This window comes from Phyllobates terribilis, unplaced genomic scaffold (assembly GCF_046119375.1).
Source record: "Phyllobates terribilis strain yellow unplaced genomic scaffold, ASM4611937v1 Scaffold_11__3_contigs__length_659146591, whole genome shotgun sequence".
Lineage (NCBI taxonomy): Eukaryota > Metazoa > Chordata > Amphibia > Anura > Dendrobatidae > Phyllobates > Phyllobates terribilis.
This window is the reverse complement of record NW_027362771.1, coordinates 409,121,832-409,142,864: the sequence shown is the minus strand read 5'-3', so window position 1 is coordinate 409,142,864 and position 21,033 is coordinate 409,121,832. Positions and strand designations below refer to the sequence as shown.

Below are 21,033 nucleotides of genomic sequence, written 5' to 3'. Positions count from 1 at the left end.
CTAAATATGATATTGTATATAATTATGCTCCCAATCTGACAAAGAACATAGATAATATTGTTAACTATTAAAGTAAGTGGGTTATATTATTTTATTATTGTGATTTATCTACACAAAGTAATATAATCACATTATTCGTTTATTATTAAAGGGGTTGTTTGCTTTGAATTATTCTGTGTTTTGTTTTACATGGGTCCCTGATAATAAGAGGACCGCTTATTGTCCCTCTGAGGGCACCACAAGTGATAAGTATTAAACTGAACTAGAATTCCACATTAAACACTGCCCATTGAAATAAATAGGATATAATACATAGAAATGCTGAATCCTCTAGAGGAGTAGACATTCTTCATAGGCATGCTCGGCTAAAGGCTGTCATACACATTAGGTGGTTGTCAGCCAAACGATGCTTTGGCTATTTGTTCGGCTGATAGCCATTTCACCCAACTGATCCATAAACAGGACTTCTAGCTCGGCCAAGCACTCCAGTGTTTTCTATGAGAATCCAGCCACCTCACACTTTGGCCGGCGGTTTATCTCCGGGAGAAATCGGACATGCACAATCGACATCTCTCTGAGTCAACAGTTGGCTGGCTCCCCCATACACATTAGATCATTGTCAAACATGTTGATATCGGTGGGTTCATCCGACATTAGTCTAATGTGTATGGGGGTCTTAAGAGTCCTGGCTATAAAGGTCCTGAATAAAGAACCTTCCTGTATTTACTCAGAATTTTCTAATTGCCTATTTAACCCCTAAGTATCAGGCCTAATTTGACATCTTTTTAGGTTTTTTCATAGTCACATTCAAGTAGTAATATTTTTTTTTGTCGTTGTATCGGTATAAGGGCTTATTCTTTGAGGCATGAAATTGTACTTTTTGTGGCACCAATATCTACCTTTGATTAACAATTTATGGGAAGGAATGGAGATAAAACAGCAATTCTGCTGTTGTTTTTTGACATTTTAAATGTTATCCTTTTCACTTAATGCGCAAATAAAGTGTGAACCTTATTCTGTGGGGAAGCTTGACTATGGCAGTACCAATTTTATGTTGTTTTTCTTATTATGTTTTATTACCTTTGCACAATAAATATTCTCAATAAAAATAATTTTATTTTGTAACGCCCTACTCAGTCATATGTTAAACATTTGTCCATAAATTGAGCTATATGAGGGATTATTTTTTGTGGGACAAAATGTATCTTTCACTGGTACCATTTTGGGGTAGATATGACTTTTGAACACTTTTTATTCCAATTTTCTGTAGGAAGGGTGAACAAGAAAAGCAAGCTTGGTGTTATTTTTTAGTATTTTTTAAGCCAGTCACCTTGCAGGATAAATAAAGTTAGTTTTATTCCATTTGACGTACAATTTTTCTAATTACTATTCCACAATAAAAGTTATATTTGTTTTTATCATATTCAGAGTGCAATAACTTTTTAATTTTTCTGCGTACAGAGCTATATGTGGGCTTGTTTTCTGCATAACGAGCAGTGAGTTTTTATTGGTACAATTTTCAGATCTATAGGAAGGCAAAGGAATTCTCCAGTGTGGATAAAATTAAATTATTTATTTAATCCAAGAATGCTGTATATAAGTCTCCAATGAGCTGTACAGAACACAAAAAATAACTTTTATTATACTCACCTATGCTGCGGTCCTGTCCTATGGACATCGTTAATCTTGATCCAGTGCCTCCTCTATTCTTGCAATTGCCATCCTCTTTCACTCCTTCATGTGGAAGACGTGTCATATGTTCTCCACACAGTGTCCTCCATCGCACTCCCACGCAGGCGCACTTCTCTCTGCCCTGCCAAGGGAAGAGCAAAGCATTGTAGTGTGCATACGCCAGCACTCTTTGCCAATTTTATAGTACTTTTCTCTGCCATCAGCAGAGCAGAAACAAGTATGCCTGCTCAGGAACGCGATGGAGGACACTATGATGTCCTGCAACTATGACATTTAGCAGATTATTATACTTTTTACAATGGTGGTCAGTACCTGGGCCATCACAGATCAGCGGTTCTCAGTGGATCGGCAGAGTGGTTTTCCAACTCCAGAGTCACTGGGTAAGTCTCCCTCTTGTAGAGTGTAATGTCTAATGATCAGCAGGGTCATCTCTCTCTCACCTGTAGAGTGTAACATTTTATGATCAGCATGGGTCTTTCTCTCTTCTCTCTCTCTCTCATAGAGTGTAAGCTTTTATGGTCGGCAGGGTTGCCTCTCTCTTTCCACTCCCCCACGTGTAATCTCCATTTAATTGCAAGCTTCCCATGTTCAGATTTGCACTAATTTATTCGCCGAGAAAAACAAATTTGGGAATTCAACAAAATTCGCAACTCCAGATTTCAAGAGATATATTCATCTCTACTATATACCGTTAATTTTTCCACAGTCCCTTCCACTGTCCACCGTAATCATCTCTGAGTGGAAATGGGCTTTAGCTTCTGGGATGTATATAACTTGCTTTGCAGGTAGTTACTCCAGTGGCCATCTGGCTTGTGCAGTCACACAGGGACTCCTGCTGATAGAAGTCTGAGATACACGAGTCTAAAAATGTAATTAGACAATCTGGTTCTTTTGGGTAAAAGAAATAATACTACTACTAATAACAATGTTATCAGCTGCTATCAAGTTACTTCTAACTCATGACAACTTTACAAATATTGCTTCTCCAGGTTGCCTTGTACTCTTTTGCCTTCAGGCTCCCAATTGACATGTTCTTTATTTCTGAAGTATTTTATTTTTTCTTTTTGCAGAGGTTTCTTTCACCCATGGCAACGCTTTAATTCGCTAAAAAAGGCTCTTTTTCTATTACCTAGTACACCAAAGAGTTTACATATACTAAGAATTTTTTTCTAGCAGTTTTAGCAATGGTACTCAATTTCTCATTGGGGAGAAAAATATCAAAATTGGTGCAAAGAAAAAGTGTTGTTCATGGCAACCAATCAAATTCCATCTTTCAATTTATAGAAACCTTTTAGAAAATTAAAACAATGACCCAATAGATTATCATGAGCAATTGGTTTTAGTTTATTATTAGTCATTTTTAAGAGTTGTACAGCAGGTAATTTTTGTACAAAAAAAGTACTCATCTGCTGCTTTGTCCCCTCGAGGTCATTACTTTCTGCTGAGACATCATCTCTACAGAAGGCAGAAGAGACCAGCCTGGGAGTGAAGTGAGTATTGCGTCTTTTTATTATTTTTTTTTAACCAATTAGGCTTTTGTAAACAGTTTCCTCCACCAAACAACCCTTTTATGATGAAATAACGAAAACTTATGTAAGGAAACTTATCCTTTTGTCTTCTTAAGAGGATGAGAAGGAAAAAATAACCTTGTCAGATATGTCTTCAGACCTACGTAGGCTGCACATTATTGCAAAATCCAGATGACTAGAATTAAACATGTTGTTTTGTTTCATTGTCCTGTGGGTTCTTTTAATGAAACATCCTTTTATGCTCTTCAACATAATTCCTTTCATAACAGCGGGGGCGTGGGGTGCAGAAGAGAACAATTTACATATTAACAGTATCAGTAAAATTATACTAGCATTCGGATTCATAATCACTCCGCTGCTCAGTAATCAAAACACCATAAATATGAAAGAAAATTACACTGAAAAAAGTAAAAACTTAAATTCAATTCTGCACAGAGGAAAAAATCATACTAACCATAAGGCGCCATTTCAAATGTGTTGATTAGCTAAAGGTGAAAATACACATTAAATGGTTTTCATCCAGATATTGTAATTTTAGAAGCAATTGGACAACCATCAAATGTATTTTTCTGTCTCTGTCACCAGATTGCTTTCCTTTTCCCATTGAGAACACATGCACACTCAGCCCCGTTAAACACACCTAAATATGAAGGTGATCAAATGGCTGCAATCAATCAGTCCTATGGGTAACGGGCTATCTTTTGACTTCCCCACACACATGAACACTCAGCTTGGCCAAGATTTAAGGGGGTTGATTCACCAAATAGATTTATAAAATATGCATACATAGGTAATATGCAAATTGCTTCTTCAGAGAAAAAGAGGACTTGAACTCTACAGCGCCATCTATTGGAAGCAGCAATCCTACAAGTCATAATCAACCCTTTAATGAGTCATGCAATATGACTTAGGATAACAGCCAAATCAGAATCTCAACTCGTTAAACGGTTGATTGTGACTTGTAAGATTGCTGCTTCCAATAGGTGGCGCTGTAGAGTTCAAGTCCTCTTTTTCTATGAAGAGACAATTTGCATATTAAATTTCCCAGGGGAGCATTGCACGGCGAATAAGCCTCCTTACTTTGGCATGCCAGAATCGGTGTGTCACTCTCCACAAGGAGAAACGTTAACCCTTATATAGGTAATAAATGTATTTAGTGGGCACGACTTTGGGAAGATAAATCACCATAAAATGCCATTGATAAGTCATACTGAGTTTTTATTGAAGAAATGGTAAAATGCAATTAAAATATTGGAGTTTGTTTTTTTTGAAGTTAGCGGATAAAAACTGCAGCCTAGTAGCAGGAAGACAAGAAATCAATATCTACAGGATGAAAAGTTTTACAAAGTTTCTTCCATATAAAATGTAAGGTAAAAACCCAGCAGAAAAAGTAGAGCAAAGCACAAAATGTTAACATGGCCCAACAATAAATGTTATTGGGAAATGGTTTTCCGAACCTAGGCATCATGTGGATTTTACAGCACAGAAAATATGGCGCTTACAGACGAAATAAAAAAAGAAGAAATTTAGGTTAAAATTGATCTCATCAAGGTAATAACAGAGGTTGAGTTCACTGTGAGCTTTGCAGGTCAATATGGTACTTCTTTATGCTTCAAGCTTGATATGGAGTCATAAAGAGGTTTCTTTTTTTATTTCATATGAATTTCAGGTGAAAAAAGTGCCATATTCTGTTGGAAGCTGAATTTCAGAGAAATGCTTCTAGAGAATATTATCTCTTAAATATAATATCATATACAGTACAGACCAAAAGTTTGGACACACCTTCTCATTTAAAGATTTTCTGTATTTTCATGACTATGAAAATTGTACATTCACACTGAAGGCATCAAAACTATGAATTAACACATGTGGAATTATATACTTAACAAAAAAGTGTGAAACAACTGAAAATATGTCTTATATTCTTGGTTCTTCAAAGTAGCCACATTTTGCTTTGATGACTGCTTTGCACACTCTTGGCATTCTCTTGATGAGCTTCAAGAGGTAGTCACCGGAAATGGTTTTCACTTCACAGGTGTGCCCTGTCAGGTTTAACAAGTGGGATTTCTTGCCTTATAAATGGGGTTGGGACCATCAGTTGTGTTGTGCAGAAGTCTGGTGGATACACAGCTAATAGTCCTACTGAATAGACTGTTAGAATTTGTATTATGGCAAGAAAAAAGCAGCTAAGTAAAGAAAAACGAGTGGCCATCATTACTTTAAGAAATGAAGGTCAGTCAGTCCGAAAAATTGGGCAAACTTTGAATGTGTCCCCAAGTGCAGTTACAAAAACCATCAAGCACTACAAAGAAACTGGCTCACATGAGGACCGCCCCAGGAAAGGAAGAGCAAGAGTCACCTCTGCTTCTGAGGATAAGTTTATCCAAGTCACCAGCCTCAGAAATCACAGGTTAACAGCAGCTCCGATTAGAGAGCAGGTCAATGCCACACAGAGTTCTAGCAGCAGACACATCTCTACAACAACTGTTAAGAGGAGACTTTGTGCAGCAGGCCTTCATGGTAAAATAGCTGCTAGTAAACCACTGCTAAGGACAGGCAACAAACAGAAGAGACTTGTTTTGGCTAAAGAACACAAGGAATGGACATTAGACCAGTGGAAATCTGTGCTTTGGTCTGATGAGTCCAAATTTGAGATCTTTGGATCAAACCACCATGTCTTTGTGCGACGCAGAAAAGGTGAACGGATGGACTCTACATGACGGGTTCCCACCGTGAAGCATGGAGGAGGAGGTGTGATGGTGTGGGGATGCTTTGCTGGTGACACTGTTGGGGATTTATTCAAAATTGAAGCCATACTGAACCAGCATGGCTACCACAGCATCTTGCAGCGGCATGCTATTCCATCCGGTTTGCGTTTAGTTGGACCATCATTTATTTTTCAACAGGACAATGACCCCAAACACACCTCCAGGCTGTGTAAGGGCTATTTGACCAAGAGGAAGAGTGATGGGGTGCTACGCCAGATGACCTGGCCTCCACAGTCACCAGACCTGAACCCAATCGAGATGGTTTGGGGTGAGCTGGACCGCAGAGTGAAGGCAAAAGGGCCAACAAATGCTAAGCATCTCTGGGAACTCCTTCAAGATTGTTGGAAGACCATTTCCGGTGACTACCTCTTGAAGCACATCAAGAGAATGCCAAGAGTGTGCAAAGCAGTCCTCAAAGCAAAAGGTGGCTACTTTGAAGAACCTAGAATATAAGACATATTTTCAGTTGTTTCACACTTTTTTGTTAAGTATATAATTCCACATGTGTTAATTCATAGTTTTGATGGCTTCAGTGTGAATGTACAATTTTCAAAGTCATGAAAATACAGAAAAAACTTTAAATGAGAAGGTGTGTCCAAACTTTTGGTCTGTACTGTAGTTGTACTTGGAGTGCATATGTCTCCACTGAACCTTGAGAATTCAGTTTTTTCACACAGTCCAAAAAAGTGTACCCAGTAGGGGTGACTACTAGGACACCCAGATATCTGGAGAAATTGATGAGCCTGGTTCCCATTCATGACTGGAAGACTTGCCATACGTGCGCAGTCACTCCAGGTAGGTATGAATGGAAGTTGCGAAAACAACAAAAAGAGCATGTTCAACTTTTCTCCTATTAATTCGTATGGTGTATGACACATGATAACTTGATCCCCTCATTAACCCTTAAAGGATTGAGACACTTTGTATGTTAATGACCGAGCCTAATTTTTTAAATCTGACCAGTGTCAGTTTATGAGGTAATAACTCTCGAACGCGTCAATATAACCCACTGATTATGAGATTTTTTTTTTCGTGACATATTGTACTTCATAATAGTGGCAAAATTTGTTGGATATGACTTGCGTTTATTTGTGAAAATATCAGAAATTTTTGCCAAAATGTAGAAAATATCACAATTTTCATGCCATTAAATCAAGAGAGTTATGTCACACAAAATAGTTAATAAATAAAATTCACCCACGTTTCTACTTTACATCAAAACAATTTTTGAAACATATTTTTTTTGTTAGGAATTTAGAAGAGTTAAAAGTTGATCAGCAATTTCTCATTTTTCCAACAAAATTTACAAAACCATTTTTTTACAGACCACATCACATTTGAAGTGACTTTGGGGAAGGCCCATACAACAGAAAATACCCAAAAGTGACACCATTTTAAAAACTACACCCGTCAAAGTCCTCAAAACCACATTCAATAAGTTTATTAACCCTTCAGGTGCTTCACAGAAATTAATGAAATGTAGAAGGAAAAAATTAACATTTTACTTTTTCACAAAAATTTTACTTTAGCCCCAAATTTTGGAGTAACAGGAGAAAATGGACCCCAAAATTTGTTTTGAGTACGCCGATACCCCACATGTGGGGGAAAACTACTGTGGGCGCATGGCAGGGCTCGGAAGGGAACGAGCACCGTTTGACTTTTTGAATGCAAAAATAGCTGGAATCGAGAGCGGACACCATGTCGCATTTGGTGAACCCCTGAAGTGCCTAAACAATGGAAACCCCCCCAAAAGTGACCCCATTTTGGAAACTAGACCCCTCAAGAAATGTATCTAGATGTGTGGTGAACCCATTTATGAAGCACCTTGAACGCCCAGGTGATACATGAATGTTTATAACGTTGAACCATGAAAATCACATTTTTATCCAAAATATGTTTGGATCACATTTATCCTGCACTCTACACTGAGCACTTACATTGGTTACTGGGTTTTCATCTAAATCTCCAAATGATGTGATTCAGATGAAATCTCTGAGGGATCCATTAATGAAAATGAGGCAGCAGAGTTACTGTGGACTCTTTCTGGCCTCTGTTCAGTGTTGGCCTAAAAAAAAATCGACATCGCCGGATCATAGGCCAGATGGCGTCCACAGTGCCTCCATCTGCCTCATTATGGGGAATCTTCCACCGGGGGTTCCGTCTGAATCAGAGATTTACATGTAAACCCCAGTGTAAGTGATCAGCGTAGAGCGCAGGATAAATGTGAGCAGAGCCTTACTGCGATCTTTGTGAGGCAGAATGAACAAAATTAGTAGTAGGTCAAGAATTGGATTTATTTATATTTTACGCCATTTCTCGTGCGGTATAAGTGATTAGACGACTTTATTTTTCTGGTTGGTGCGATTACAGCAATACCAGATTTATATTATTTTTTACATTTGGCTGCTGTCATACACTAAAAGACACTTAAAGACACTTTTTTTTCTGCAAAAACAGTTTTTGCATCACCATGTTTTGTATAATTTTCCTATATTTCTGTCGACAGAGTCATGTGATGGCAAGTTGACATTTTTATTGGTACTTTTTTCGGGCACATAACATTTTTTGATCGCTTTCTATTTTGATTTTTAGTTGGCAGAATGAACAAAAACCAGCAATTCAGAAATTGGTTTTTTTTCAGTTAATTTTTTTATGCCGTTCGCCATGTGTTAAAATAGATAAGGCAGCTTTTTTCGTTGGGTCAGTATGATTACCACAATGCCACAATTATATAATTTTTTTATCTTTTGGCACTTTTACACAATATATAGAATTACAGTATTTTTCCATCGCTTTATTCTGAGAGCTATAACTTTTTAATTTTTCTGCTGATGGAGCTGTATTGCGGCTTGTTTTTTGAGGGACAAGATGACGTTTTCAGTGACACCATTTTTATTTATTATTTTGTAATTTTTTTTAAAAAATAGTTTTACAATTTTTTTTTTACTTTTTTTTAACCAAGTCACCATGTCAACAATCGGGCCCCTCGCAATTACATCACGGGGGTGCCGATCTGAAGGTAGAAGGATCCCCCTCCCTGCCCCTTAAATTTTGGAATTGCTGACAATTGCAACATTTAGGGGTTAAACCGCCAGAGCTGCCAAGCTCCTACTGTGATCGGGCGGGAGGTGCTGATATTTCACTTCCTCCTGCGCGATCATGCTGTGATCAGTCAGTCAGATTGACTGATCGATCACAGCCCTCTGAGTGCGGGGACTGATGGCATGGGTCTCCGTACCTCTTCCCATGTTGCTCAGCTGTCAGTGACAGCTGTCGACAGGGAACTGTCACTGCGTGTTTACACGCAGTAACAGTTTAAAGTCATGATGCAGGATATAGCACGTCATGATGCAGGAACTGACATCCGCTCATGTCTTGCTATGTCCGTCATTGGTCGTTAAGGGATTAAAATGATTATTAGGTGTCAAAGTAGCTACACTCATAATCACACTTTTTTTTAAAGCTAACTGATGGATCACAATTGTAAAATAAAAGGCACATCATCAACTATAAAGTTTACTTCAGAAGGAATATTGCTATGGAGTTGTTTTCCAGGGATTGGCCCTGGCCCCTTAGTTTTAGAGAAGGGCTGGAAGTCTTAATGTTTCGACATACCAAGACATTTTGACCAAATGCATGCTTCCAACTTTGTTGAAACAGTTTTTGGAAGGGACTTTTCTGTTCCCCATGACTGTGCCCCAGTGCACAAAGCAAGGTCTTTAAAAGCATGACTGGGTGAATTTGGTGTATAAGGAAATGACTGGCCCATAGAGCTCTGACGTGAATTCCGTCTGCAATAAGTTCCACATCATTCACAAAATTTTTACGTCTTGCAACCTATCCTTTCCTGGGCCTCACCGAAACATGGCTGCCACCCTCTGACACAGCCTCTCCTGCTGGGCTGTGTTACAGTGGCCTTCACTTCACCCACACTCTTCCTTATGGCAATAGAAATGGTGGAGGAGTGGGTCTTCTCCTTTCTAACAACTGCACATTCAACCCAATTCCACCTCTACTCTCCCTTATCCTCCCTTCTTTTTAAGTGCACTCTGTCCATATCTACTCTCCTTCCAACCTCCAAGTGGCGGTCATATACTGATCCTGGGGCCTGGCCACTGCCTTTATTGACCATTCTCCATCTGGCTTCTACACTTTCTACCTGCCAACATTGGTGACTTCAACATCCCCACTGACCCCCAAGAGTCAACAGCCTCCAAACTTCTGCTGCTTCCTTCATCCTTAGATCTTTCACATTGGTCCTCCACAGCCACCCACACAGATGAACTTACTGTCATGGCTCGGTTTGGGGGTTTCGATCTGCTGACATGTTGCTCCGTGGTTGGTTCCTCTGTCTGCTGATCTATTGCATTTTCTTCCCAGTCCAAATGCTGATGGTTCCAATTGTCTTTGTTCCTCCTTCTTGGTTTGTTTCTCTCCAGGTGTTTTCCATTTTCCTATTTTGGTCTGCCCTATCACATTCTAGGTTGTGGTTTATATGTTCATCCTTCACTGCAATTCCATGCTGGCTATATCTCTAGGTGGACTTGGGTTTAGGAGTTCCTGCCCTTCAGCTAAAGGGTTTACCTTTCCTGGTAAACACTAGTTAAATTCCTGCAGTGAGTCTATTTGTTTTCCTTCCCAATTCCTCCTCCTTTCACCCTTTAATGTTTCTGGGAGATTATTCTTATTCTGTTTATTTTTGATTCTCCTTAGCTTTGCTTCTCTACTTTATATGAACATGTTTTAATTTTCTCACCCTGGGTTTTCATATCTTCCTGCACATTTTTCTCTCCTTTTGTTGGCAGTGTGTTTGCGGCCTCCACTCTGGTTTCTCGGGAGGTACGAGAAACCCCTCGATGGCCTTTTAGGGAGCCAGGTCTGAGATGGTCTTTTTAAGTTGGGTGGCTAGGGTCTTTCTAGTCTGTACAGGGACCAGTTGGGTGTGGTTGCAAGGTCTCCCTGTAGTACAGGGTGGGCCATTTATATGGATACACCTAAATTAATTGGGAATGGTTGGTGATATCAACTTCCTGTTTGTGGCATATTAGTATATGGGAGGGGCAAAACTTTTCTAGATGGGTGGTGACCATGGTGGCCATTTTGAAGTTGGCCATTTTGGATCCAACTTTATTTTTTTCAATGGGAAGAGGGTTATGTGTAGTGTTGAGCCACCCCCGTAGTGTTCGAGTTCGGTTCGGTTCGTCGAACACCCGTGTGTTCGCCGAACTGTTCGTCGAACTGTTCGTCGAACACCTTCGAACACCGTTAAAACCAATGGCAGGCAAACAAAAACACATAGAAACACATAGAAAACACCTTCAAAGGTGTCCAGAAGCTGACAAACTGCTCAGAAGACATAACTAACACATGGAAAAGTGACAAGTACATATAGTCATGCGAAAAGAAAAGAGGTGGAGGAGTAAAAGGAGGGGGAGACACAGATATAGGCATGTCATGCACTTCTAAAATCCAAAAAGTGAGAAGCCGACACGGCCAGTCCGTTCCTGCCCGTGCCACCTCCGTGTCGCCGGGTTTGTGCCAGAGCCGCAGTGGACCCTGACGGCCAGCCCCCCTCTCCCAATACTGGTGCCTGTCCGCTGGTGGGTCGAGCGAGCCCCCCTGTGGTGGAGGCAGCTCTAAGCTTTTTAATTTAAATTGTCTCTCTAATTTGAATGAATACACTTTAAATCCATTTACAAGGATCTATTGGAGGGCAAGTCTCATGCCAGCAGCCGCGTAATTCCAGCTCCAGTAGCGTCCACTAAAGCTGCTGCAGTTAAAAAGCTTTTATAAGGATCGAGCTCGGCTGTCCACCGCAAGGCATCCTACTGCCAGTCCCAGCCCCTATGCCTTGGGGTGCCTCCTGATGCTCTTCACTGAGTATCCCGTGGTCCCGAAGCATTTCCTTTGAAAAAATGAAGTGTCCAAACTACAGGTGGTGTAGCTTGCTTAACAGCCGGGATAATCCGCTGACTGGCAGACCCTGCTACTAGGCACAAAGTATTTCCTGGGCTAGATGCAGTTAAAAATTTGTAATTAGATACTCTCGTTGGATGCTGAGAAAGCATTCCATAGAGTCTCCTGGCACGCCATATATGATTCTCTTAAAAAGCTTGGGGTAGGGGTCTAGGGGACCCTTTTATAGCCAAAATCACGGCCCTGTATCGCAATACGTCACCTAGGCTGAAGATAAATTGAACTGTAGCACCCTGAGGGCTCGGTTGCTACAGAGGTATTGCACCTCACCCAGAGGTGTGATATCTCACTCTCAGGTAAGGATGTAGTGTGGATCAGGACCCGACACCTGCATGCATTACACCACATTGCCGTGGGGCAGGGCGACCAATATGCCCCTGAGATGGGCACGACAGTCCCTGTCCCTGGCTGGAGTGGGGGGAGGGAACACTGAGGAAGGGGAACCCTGTAGTGCAGGAGCAGGGAGGAAGCAGTTCCTGGGTGCATTGAGAAGGGAGTATAAAAGGTGGGCACCATCTTAGTTCAGTGCAGAGAAGTCTGAGCAGAAGTGGCAGGGAGCAGGGGCTCTGCATGAGCTCTGCTCCGGAGGAGGGCCTAGTAACAGAGGCCCAGGCCTGGAAGAGGGAGAAGGAAGGAAGAGGAGCGGAGAAGGCTCCAGGAACGAGGAACGAAGGGATCTCAGGGGTGCGGACGGGCGAGTCGCCACCGCACGCCAGAATCCACCTGCGTGGAGGGGTCAGGCCAAAGGGGGAGACCGGTCCCCGAAACTAGTGGAGGCAGGAAACGACCCTCAGCTAGAAACAGGAGGCTGTGACATTTTATGTGGCGCAGCCCCTCGCTACACCCGCTAGGAAGGCACCACATAGGGTCAGGGAAACTGGCGCCAAGTTTACCAAGAGGAGGCCCGAGGCAGCCGGACAGAAGGATTGGTAAGAAAGGCCAGACAAAGGACACACAAAGGGGGTCCTGTGAAGCGCTCCAAAGTTATCTGAGAGTTGTCTGAGCCCCTCACCTGGTGAGCACAGTACGACGTGGGCAGCCGTTACCTGCAGACGTGGTCTGGATAATAAGAACTGTGAGTAAAGGCCCTGGACTGCATCACTGACTCCGTGTCATTACTGCTGCTGCCCTGCACCATCACCCCCATCCTCCGCATACACTGCCCTGAGGCTATACTCCTCCCGTGGGGAGTTATGCTACGCTCTGCTGCACCCACAACACCAGCCTCAGCGGTCTGCCCTGGAGCGGCGGTTCACTCTGACCGCAATCCACGGGTGGCGTAGTCGGACATTTAAACATCAAAACCACATAAATAGTTCCGCCACTGGTTTGACCGCCCTGAGCCACGGAACCGGGTTGCCGCCACGGAGACTACAACCACCAGCATCCACCAAAAAGAGTCTGGCTCCGGGTGTCCCAAGGCCCAGGGGGCGCGTCAGAACATTTTCATCACCTTTCACAATCACCAATGGGACAAGGCAGGGATGTTCTCTGTCCCCTCTCTTATACATCCAAGTGACGGAGCACCTGCTCTCATCAATTCGCCATAACCCCAATATTAGGTGGATTGAGGTGGGAGGCACCGAGTACAAGTGCTCTCTATTTGCTGATGATGTCCTAGTATATATCACTCAATCACATATATCCATCCATGCTGTTATGGCTGAAATAGATCACTTTGTTACATGGTCAAATTTTAAAATCAATGCAGCGAAGTCTGAGGCCCTCGATGTCTCCCTCCCCAAATCCATATAGGATTCCATCCAGTCCAACTTTCCCTTTGCCTGGCCCTCACAGGGTATCAAATACTTAGGAATTCATATTCATAGAGACCTCTCCCATCTATGTTATCTTAATTTTGGGCCCTTTATTGAACAACTCCATACAGACCACGGTTGGCAAGTTAGAACTGTAAGATTCACTACGTGAACCACTGGTGTTTTGTGGAAAAGCACATGTACACTGTGTTCCAAATTATTATGCAAAAAGTGTTTAGGAGTGATAAGGGAAGAATTTGTTTGTTTGTCAGTTAAACTCATTGATGGTGATGTGTGTCAGGGCTCTTTATATCACTGTAAGCAATTGCAGACACCAGTGCTAATTAGTTTGTCAGGTGTGTCCAATGAAAGGCAAGACTACTTAAGAAGGCTCTCTCACATTATTCAGCAGCCTACATTTTCTGCCAAAATGGGAAAGAAAAAGGATGTGTCGGCTGCTGAGAAGCAACAAATTGTGGAGTGTTTAGGTCAAGGCATGACTACAATCAACATTGTGCGATGATCAGGATGAAGTGTCTTGGCAATCAAGAAGTATGTAGCTGATTCACAGTACACACGTGTGCGTGCTGATAAGGGCAAATTGAGGACTCTTTCCTACAGGCAATTACGTCAGGTTGAAAGAGCAGCGGCAAAAAAGCCTTGTCATAGCAGCAGACAAGTTTTTGAAGCTGCTTGTGCCTCCAACGTCCCCCGAACAACAAGATGCAGGGTCCTTCAGAGGTTTGCAGCTGTGCATACGCCATCCTGTCGACCTCCTCTATCCACTTCACACAAGCAGAAACGGCTCCAGTGGGCCAAACATTACATGAAGACTGATTTCAAAACTGTTTTGTTCACGGATGAGTGCCGTGCAGCGCTCGATGGTCCAGATGGATGGAGTGGAGGATGGCTGGTTGATGGACACCCCACGCAAACACGGCTACAGCGCCAACAAGGAGGAGGTGGAGTAATGTTTTGGGCTGGAATCATGGGGAGAGAGATTGTCGGCCCCTTTAGGATCCCTGAAGGCGCTAAAGATGAACTCCATAATGTATGTGGATTTTCTCAAACAGCACTTCCTGCCATGGTTCAAGAAGAAGAACCGTGTATTTCACAGCAAGATCATTTTTCTGCATGATAATGCACCATCTCATGCTGCACATAAAACATCTGCATCTCTGGCTGATATGGGCATAAAAGGGGACAAACTTATGGTGTGACCCCCATGCTCCCCTGACCTCTACCCCATTCAGAACCTTTGGAGCATCATTAAAAGGAGTGTCTATGATGGCGGGAGGCAGTTCACATCTATGCAACAGCTCTGGGAGGGTATTCTGTCCTCATGCAAAACAATTGAAGCAGAAACCATCCAAAACCTGACAAATTCAATGGACGAGAGAGTTCAGAAGCTCCTTTCGAACAACGGGTCCTATGTGAAAATGTAACATCACCTAGAATAAAGTTTTGAGTTGAAAACTGTTTGATTTCAGTTTCTAACAACCTGCTAATGCTTATAATTTCAAAAATGACCATTTTTTTGGTCTTTATTAAAATGAAAAGGTTGATCGAAAAGTTTGGGGGATCTAAGAGTGTGGCAACCCAGTAGTCATGATTACTTCGAATTCTGACAATATGAGGGTCATGCTGCAGGCAGTGCAGCAAGAAGGCACTTATGTGTCTTGCGCATCTCGGAGCCCCAAAATTATTTTCCGGGCTAGATGCAGCTAAAAATTATTTTTAATTTTAAATCTGGTGGAGCTTATTATAGATGGCCTAATAGGATCAGTGCTGCACACTGCTACAAAGCCCAAATTATTTTCCAGTCAAGATACAGATAAACATGATTAGTAATTTGAAAGCTTAAAACGGTTGGTAGGGTGATTTTAACCAATCATCAAGCTTTTACTCTCCCCAGGATGACACAGGGGTAGAAAAGTCGTTTCGGATCCATGATTTGTTCATCTTTATGAACGTGAGTCTGTCTACATTATCAGTGGAGAGCCGCGTGCGCTTATCTGTCAGCACACCACCAGCAGCGCTGAACACACGTTCAGACAGAACGCTGGCTGCGGGGCATGACAAGATCTCCAAGGCGTAAGTGGCTAGCTCCGGCCATTTATCCAGATTGGAAGCCCAAAAAGAGCAAGGGTCCAGTGACACAGTCGTGGCTTCAATGTTTACTTGGAGATACTCCTGTACCATCGTCTCTAGGCGTTGACTATGTGTCAGACTTCTTGTCTCCTGTGGCCTTGCAAAGGATGGGCTAAAAAAGTGGTGAAATGATTCCGCAAAATTGATGTTACCACCAGATACTGTGGTTCTGTTACGGTTTGAGTGCTGAACACTTGACGGTCCCACGGTTGGCAAGTTGGAACTGTGAGATTCACTACGTGCACCACTGGTATTTTGTGGAAAAGCACATGTAAGATTCTGCAACAGTCTCTGCTGATACTCCTGCATGCGTGCATCCCTTTCTATGGCAGGAATAATTTCTCCAAATTTACTTTTGTACCGGGGATCTAACAGTGTGGCAACCCAGTAGTCAGGATTATTTCTAATTCTCACAATTCGAGGGTCATGTTGCAGGTAGTGCAGCAAGAAGGCACTCATGTGTGTTGCGCATCCAGGAGCACCAAGTCCCTGTTGTGTTGGTGGCGAGGTAACAATCATGCTTCCTTCCTCTGTCCTCTCCCCCCAACCTCGCACAACAGAAATGTGATCAAGGTCTCCCTCATCTGATGAGTCTTCCATCAGTTCATCCTCCACTTCTTCCTGGGCTCCTGCACCTTCTTCACTAGTTTGGCTGCTACCATGCGCCCTGGTAAAACCATCTCCCCCACCCTCACATGCCTGCCGCCTTGGTGCTGCCGACCGTCTGGACCTTGCAGATGTTAGCCCTTCCGCATACAACTCCTCCTCCTCTACTTCCTCCACCTCCTCTTGTGCCACCACCTGACTCCGAATTCTGTTTAACATGTGCTCCAGCATGTAAATCACCGGAATAGTCATGCTGATAATGGCATCGTCAGCACTAAACATCTTCGTCGCCATTTCAAAACTGTGCAGAAGGGTGCATAGGTCCCTGATCTGAGACCACTCCTCCAGCGTGATTTGCCCCACCTCTGAATCTCGTTGGCCCAGGCTATACGTCAGAACGTATTGCACCAGGGCTTGTCGGTGCTGCCACAGTCGCTGCAACATGTGCAGAGTTGAATTCCACCGGGTAGGCACATCGCATTTTAGCCGGTGAAGTGGCAGGCCCAACGACTTCTGTAGAGATGTAAGTCGCTGAGCTGCGGGTTGCGAACGGCGGAAGTGAGCACACAGCGACCGTGCCCTCTGCAGAAGGCCATCTAGTCTGGGATAGTGGGCTAAAAATTGCTGGACAACCAGGTTCAACACGTGAGCCATACAATGCACGTGTGTGACATTGCCCCGGCGAAGGGCCGCACCCAGGTTTGCAGCATTGTCGCACACGGCCTTCCCTGGTTTCAGGTCCAGTGGAGACAACCATTCATGAAATTGGTTCTCCAGAGCTGACCACAACTCCTCAGCTGTGTGACTCACATTTCCCAGACATTTCAATGTAAAAACCGCCTGATGACGTTGAGCCCTACTGCCAGCATAGTAAGGAGGTGTGCAGGATCCCTTCTGCGCAGTTAGAAAGCTTGTGGCTTGACCAGACAGACTTTGGGTGCAGGTGGAAGACCGAGAGGAGGTTGAGGAGGCAGAAGCAGTGGAGGAACTTTGACATAAAGAGGATTGACGCACAACTCGTGGCGACGGCAAGACTTGGACAGCAGCCCCTTGTCCTGCTGTCACCATAGTTACCCAGTGCCCAGTCAGCGACATGTAACGCCCCTGTCCATGCCTACTCGTCCAAGTGTCTGTGGTGAAATGCACCCTGTCACACACAGAGTTTCTCAAAGAAGCGGTGATGTTGTGTGCGACATGCTGGTGGAGCGCAGGCACACCTTTCTTTGAGAAGTAGTGCCGACTGGGCATCTGGTACTGGGGCACTGCGACGGACATAAGGTCTCGAAAATCCTCTGTGTCCACCAGACGGAAAGGCAGCATTTCTGTTGCCAAGAGCTTGCAGATGGTGAAATTCAACCTCTTAGCTTTCTCATGGCTAGGAGGAAATGGTCTTTTACTTGTCCACATCTGAGGGACCGAGGGCTGGCTATTGTGCTTAGACGGGGTTGATAAGGGTGTCCCCGGCAAACTGCCGGTCTGTGAGGAAGATGCAGGCGGACATGTTAGGTTGCCTTGATCCAAAGGTGGTGCTATCGATGTCGGACAGCGCTCAACACCAGCTGCTGTTACCACCTCCAAAGAAAATGATGACCTGCCAATCACGCTGGCTGTTGCGGGTAAAGAGGTGGCAGGTCTGCGCCCCAAAACAGGTGTGACTGCTGTCCCCCCAGTCACAGAGGATGAAGAGGCCGCGGATGCACAAGATATGGCAGACGGTGGTTGGCCCGGCCGACTAGGCCGCATTGTAGCACACTGAGCTTCCCACTGCAACTTATGCTTCATGTCCATGTGCCGGTTCATGCATGAAGTACTCAAACTATGTATTTTTTGGCCTCTACTTAGCTTTTGCTGACAAATGTTACAGATAACACGAGTTGGGTCATCTTTATCGATCTGAAAAAATGCCCAGGCTATGCAAGGCTTAGCACCCATGCGACCTGAAGAGCCACCACGACTTGTGGTGAGAGGCAGAGTTGTGTTTGAGGATGCAGTTGTTGACGTGCTTCCAGTACTACGTCTCTGTCCAGGAAGGCGCAACCTGACCTCGTCGTCACTAGCATCTTCCTCCACCTCCTCTGCTGACCTCATCTCTTGGCTGACTGTGGGTTGACAGTAAGTGGGATCTCCAACCTCATCATCATCACCCTGTGTGTTATCACACCCGTCGTCCTCAGAGCCAACCTGTTCCTGCCCTGACAAAAAACTAAAGTTGTCGCTCCAATCAGGTATTTGAGTCTTATCATCGTCTTCCTCATTGTCTCCACCAACAGGAGTTACAGTTTGGGAATGAGGGTCTACATTATGGTCAGAACCTTCTGCGTCTGGTCCTGGATCCGACTCATAAAGATTCTGGGCATCAGTGCAGATCATTTCCTCGTCTGGATTCACAGAAGCGCTGGAGTCGACCTCTGATTCCCAGGCTATAGTATGAGTAAACAGCTCTGCAGACTCAACCATCTGTTCTACCTCATACTCAGACGGGCAGCTGGAGATTTGGGAGCTGTGAGGAAGCAAATGCGATTTGGGTGACACCTTTGAGGACTGGAGTATTTGTGATGTTGAAGTTGATGTGGAGGAGAGCCCACTTAAAGGAGCACTTGATATCCGTTGAAGCACCTGCTGTTTTTGTGCCTCATCTGGAATTTGTAGCGATTGGCGTGGCCGTAAGAAAGGGATCTTATCACATTGTCCGCTAAAAGAAGTAGACATTTTAGTTTGGCTGGAAGATGGTCTTTCTTCTGCAGATGTTACTGTTGCTTTAACACCTACCCCACGGACACAACCTTTTTTCCCCTTCCCAACACGCCTATTCCCCTTTCCACCAGCAGCAGGCCTTTTTCCACTCATTTTGGTGGTTAACTAATTCACAACTCTGGAGTTGTTTGCACAAAAAAACAATGGATGGTAACCGAGCAGAGCTGAGTGGCCAAACTGTGGTATTAGGCCAAAACTATTGGCTGGGTTAGATGCAGAAAAAAATTATATTCAATTTGCAACCTGATGGAGGTCAGTATAGATGGACTAATACAACAAGTCCCACACACAGCTAGAAGGCCAAATATTTTTCAGAGCTAGATGCAGAAAAAAAATATATTCAGTTTGCAACCTGATGGAGGTCTGTATAGATGGATTAATAGAACAAGACCCACACACAGCTAGAAGCCCAATATTTTTTCAGAGGTAGATGCAGAAAAAAATATATTCAGTTTGCAACCTGATGGAGGTCAGTATAGATGGACTAATACAACAAGTCCCACACACAGCTAGAAGCCCAAATATTTTTTCAGAGGTACTGTAGATGCAGATAAAAATTATTTTGAATTTGCAACCTGATGGAGGTCAGTATAGATGGACTAATAGAGAAAGTCCGACACACTGCTAGAAGGCCAAATATTTTTCAGAGCTAGATGCAGAAAAAAATTATATTCAGTTTGCAACCTGATGGAGGTCTGTATAGATGGACTAATAGAGAAAGTCCGACACACTACTAGAAGGCCAAATATTTTTTCAGAGCTAGATGCAGAAAAAAATTATATTCAGTTTGCAACCTGATGGAGGTCAGTATAGATGGACTAATACAACAAGTCCCACACACAGCTAGAAGCCCAATATTTTTTCAGAGGTAGATGCAGAAAAAAATATATTCAGTTTGCAACCTGATGGAGGTCAGTATAGATGGACTAATACAACAAGTCCCACACACAGCTAGAAGCCCAAATATTTTTTCAGAGGTACTGTAGATGCAGATAAAAATTATTTTGAATTTGCAACCTGATGGAGGTCAGTATAGATGGACTAATAGAGAAAGTCCGACACACTGCTAGAAGGCCAAATATTTTTTCAGAGCTAGATGCAGAAAAAAATTAGATTCAGTTTGCAACCTGATGGAGGTCAGTATAGATGGACTAATACAACAAGTCCCACACACAGCTAGAAGCCCAATATTTTTTCAGAGTTAGATGCAGAAAAAAATATATTCAGTTTGCAACCTGATGGAGGTCAGTATAGATGGACTAATACAACAAGTCCCACACACAGCTAGAAGCCCAATATTTTTTCAGAGGTAGATGCAGAAAAAAATATATTCAGTTTGCAACCTGATGGAGGTCAGTATAGATGGACTAATACAACAAGTCCCACACACAGCTAGAAGCCCAAATATTTTTTCAGAGGTAGATGCAGAAAAAAATATATTCAGTTTGCAACCTGATGGAGGTCAGTATAGATGGACTAATACAACAAGTCCCACACACAGCTAGAAGCCCAAATATTTTTTCAGAGGTACTGTAGATGCAGATAAAAATTATTTTGAATTTGCAACCTGATGGAGGTCAGTATAGATGGACTAATAGAGAAAGTCCGACACACTGCTAGAAGGCCAAATATTTTTTCAGAGGTACTGTAGATGCAGATAAAAATTATTTTTAATTTGCAACCTGATGGAGGTCAGTATAGATGGACTAATAGAGAAAGTCCGACACACTACTAGAAGGCCAAATATTTTTTCAGAGCTAGATGCAGAAAAAAATTATATTCAGTTTGCAACCTGATGGA

The 21,033-nt window shown here is 43.1% G+C and overlaps 1 long non-coding RNA gene across 1 annotated transcript in view; it reads right to left on the bottom strand.

Annotated features, from left to right (window-relative positions):
- Window positions 1–21,033, bottom strand: part of LOC141165205 (uncharacterized) — a 41,559-nt gene that overhangs the window by 5,694 nt on the left and 14,832 nt on the right. Inside the window, exons 4-5 of the long non-coding RNA XR_012251093.1 lie at window positions 2,005–2,132; window positions 1,651–1,813 (exon numbers count right to left, since the gene is read on the bottom strand). This is a non-coding gene — a long non-coding RNA (uncharacterized lncRNA). The remainder of the gene's footprint in view (window positions 1–1,650; window positions 1,814–2,004; window positions 2,133–21,033) is intronic.